Here is a 3,727-nt window from a genome sequence, read left to right as displayed (position 1 = left end):
TTTACTCCCATTGAGTCTGATCTGACTCATTGCGACCCCTCCTTGGGTTTCTGAGGTGGTATCACTACAGAAGTAGATTGCCCAATCTTCCTTCCGAGGAGTGGCTGGTGGGTTTGAGCCTCTAGCCTTCTGGTTAGCAGTCAAATGCCTTAGGCACTACTACATATATTTAATTAATATATGTAAACCCATGTTTTAAAATTATACATATATAGGTTCTGTACATTCCACAGAAAGGTTGCAAAGGTAATATCAGAGTATAAATGAAGCATTTATATATTTTTATGTTAAATGTTAGTGAGAAGACCACTGTATGGTTGATCTAAACAGAGTAGATATATATGGTACATGTAGGAATCTAATATGTGTAGTGAAAGCACTTTTAGGAAGTATTGCAACCCATTTACCTTAAGAAATAGCAAGCACGTTATTCTTCTTACCATTTTAAATAGACTGATAGTGAAGTTTATGAAAATGTCATCCTCCAACATCTATGAAAATCCGTAACAGTAGCTCATGAACTCTGTTTGGCAGGGTAATAGCAGTTTCGATTACTTGCCTTTTAAATGTCGAATGTCAACTCTGAACAGTAAAACTGTCAAACTGTCAAAAATATATATTATAGGCATTTCTTTCTTATCATTGTTAAAAGTATGCAAATATAACACAACAATTCTCTCCATAAAACTAATACTGTTTCTTATTCCTGAGCAATATTTTTTTTTTTTTTTCAGAGCCAAAAGTGCTGAAATGAGTTCTGTACTTAAATGAATTTTTCTTGGACTATGCAGGAAAAAATCTCACATCTGGTGGGGCATTTATTTATTGATTTGGTATTTCTTTTTCTAAGCATGAAAAAGTCTGGAAATAGTCACTCTGTTGATATCGCGCAAAGAAAATTAAGATGAGGGAAATTGCTTAGGCTACAAGCAACTTTCTCAATGTAGCAGTCATTGTGTCCTAATATTGACATGTCTGATGACTCATATAATAATTATATGAAGGAAGATGAATTGCATATCTGTCTTGCTTTAGGCTGGTCCAAAGTTCCATTCAGCCCTAGGTGCTTGAGTTAAGATCAGTGTAAGTGTCAATGAAACTACTTTCCTTCCTATATTTCTATGCCAAAAAGGGAAAATATTTCATTGCATTAAATAAAATTAGACACAGAAATGGAAAAAAGATAAGAAAGAGTTTGTATTTCTGTGTCTTTTTAGGTATGGTTGTAAATTTTAGAGTTGTTACATTATTATCAGTAAAGTTTTCAACAGTGAAGAACACATAATGTATGTGGGCTACTGTGTGGACTGAAAGTGCTATCAAAGATATAGAAAATCTCTTTAATGAACTCTTTATCTCCAGGTAAATTACTATTTTGATCCAAAACCCTCGTGAAAATTACATGCAATAAGTTATACTATTATACTTAATGCTATAAGCTATTTTCTTTAATATAACCATCAGAGAATGTTGACCATCAAATTTCTACTACCAACAGAGTCAAGAATAGTTTCTGCTTAATAGTAAATGGTCCCTCCACAATATCAGGGAACAGCTAACTCAATTGGCATTACAAAGACCATGTTTTACATCCTATTGTGGTGAGTAGTGACTAAAATCCTAAAAGCTAGCAAGTGGCTATCTAAGGTGAAGTTTTTGGTCTCTTCCCATCCAGAACAAAGTAGAGTGAAGAAAATCAAAGACACATGGAAATAAATAGTCCAAAGGACTAATAAACCAACTGATCTTTAGTATCCTCAACCCTACATGACACCTGGCTACCACTACCGACTGCTTGCTCTAAAAGGGATCGAGATAGTCCTGGATAGAGTAGGAGAAAAATGTTGAACAAAACTCAAAATCATAAACAAACAAACAAACAAAAACAGACTTATGGGTCTGATAAAGACTAGTGCAACCCCCAAGACTGTTACTTTTAGTCATCCTTCAGACTTGGAACTGAACTCACCCCAGTGGCTCAACTGTCAGCCAAGCTATAGATAGGCCTATAAGGTGAACAGTAACACTAGAGAGGTATGCACTCCTTAGTACAATAGGCCATATGGGATCAAAATAGCAGTTTTCGCTCAGGGATAAAGCTCAGAAGGCAGGAAGGGGTAGGAAAGGACAAATGGGAATATGAAACATAGGGAGGAAGTGGGAAGAGTAATGATATATTGTAGATGATGCAATCAATATCATGAAACAAAATGTGTGTGAATTGTTGAGTAGAAAACCAGAAGCTTTCACCCAAATTGCAATTAAAAAAAAAAAAAAAAGTCAAGTAAATGGTTCCTTATCATGATTGAAAGGGGGAGATGAGCTTGTAAACTGATTAATGAAACTGTAGATTGTTAATGTTCATGTTATGAAAAATATGTCCAAGGCCAAAATATTTAACTTTAGTCCTACCATTAGCCTCTCAATCAATTGACTTTTTATTATACTTCCATTCTGAAAAGTGCTAGGTATTCACTTCTCTGTCTACTAATTCATCTTGTCCTGCTTGCTCAGGAAGTTGTTATAATACTCAGTGTCTGACATTCTTTTTACTATATCTCAGATTATAATTGTAATTCTGAAAGCTGAGATTTATGAACAGTGATCAGTGTAATGTTCAGAATGAAGAGATGAATTAACAAATGAATTTTTTAAAAGTCATCAATAAAAGTTCTATAATTGTGAAGCTAAATTCAATATAATTAATATATTTGACATTGTATAATTTTTTCATATTATGAAGGAGCGTCTTTGAGCACCTATAGCCTTTTTAACTTAGATATTCCTAGATCAAAAAAAATAAAGTACCTTTGATAGAAATTTCCATTGTTAAATCTTTGCAAGAGTTTTCTGCCAAACATTTTTCTGTAAGTCAATCTTAGGTCAATCCCCATTTTACAAGTATCAGTGAGATCAGAAAGAGTGCCCGAGTGACACAATAGCTTAAAACATTTGGTTTCTAAGGGAAATATTGTTGTTCAAATCCATTCTGAGACACCTCCAAAGAAATGCCTGGGGATTTGCTACTAAAAATATCACAACCTTTGAAAACTCTATGGAGTAGAGTTCCACTCTGAAACACATGGGGTCAGAATCAACTGGGTGGCAACTGGTTTAGTTTTTGGTTTTAGTGGGGTGGAAGGGGTCATGTCCACCTAGATACTTATTCTCAAGTATCTCCTTTAATTTCTGAAATTCTTTGGCATCTTTGTTTTTGTTTTGTACTTGATTTGACTGCTAACCAGAGGCTGGAGGTTCAACCCCACTTGCCACTCCTTGGAAGGTTGGGCAAACTACTTTTGTAGTGATGCTGCCTCAGAAACCCAAGGAGGGGTCACAATGAATCAGCTCCAACTCGATGGCAGTGGGTGGGTGGATGCTTAGAGAAGTAAGTAAGTGAAAAAAATTGTGGATATGATATATCTAGCTCAAACCCATTTTTGTACAATTGACAATATCTTCTTCCTTCTGGATCATTTCCATAAAATATAATATAAATTAAAAACCACAGAAATCACTTAAAAGCTAGCAAGCTGCCACCTAGATGCAACGATGGGTATCTCCTCATCAAGAGCAAAGAAGAAAGAAGAAAACAAAAATTAATGGAAACAATCAGTCCTACTGACTGGTACACCATCCGATCTGCAACCCATACAACTATGAGACCAGAAGAACTAGATGGTGCCCAGCAACCACTGTCATCCACTTGGAAGGGATGTAGGAGATC

This window comes from Orycteropus afer, unplaced genomic scaffold (assembly GCF_000298275.1).
Source record: "Orycteropus afer afer isolate SDZICR_OR568_19922 unplaced genomic scaffold, OryAfe1.0 scaffold00452, whole genome shotgun sequence".
Taxonomy (NCBI): Eukaryota; Metazoa; Chordata; class Mammalia; order Tubulidentata; family Orycteropodidae; genus Orycteropus; species Orycteropus afer.
The sequence above is the reverse complement of the archived record's forward strand: the minus strand, read 5'-3'. Positions refer to the sequence as shown.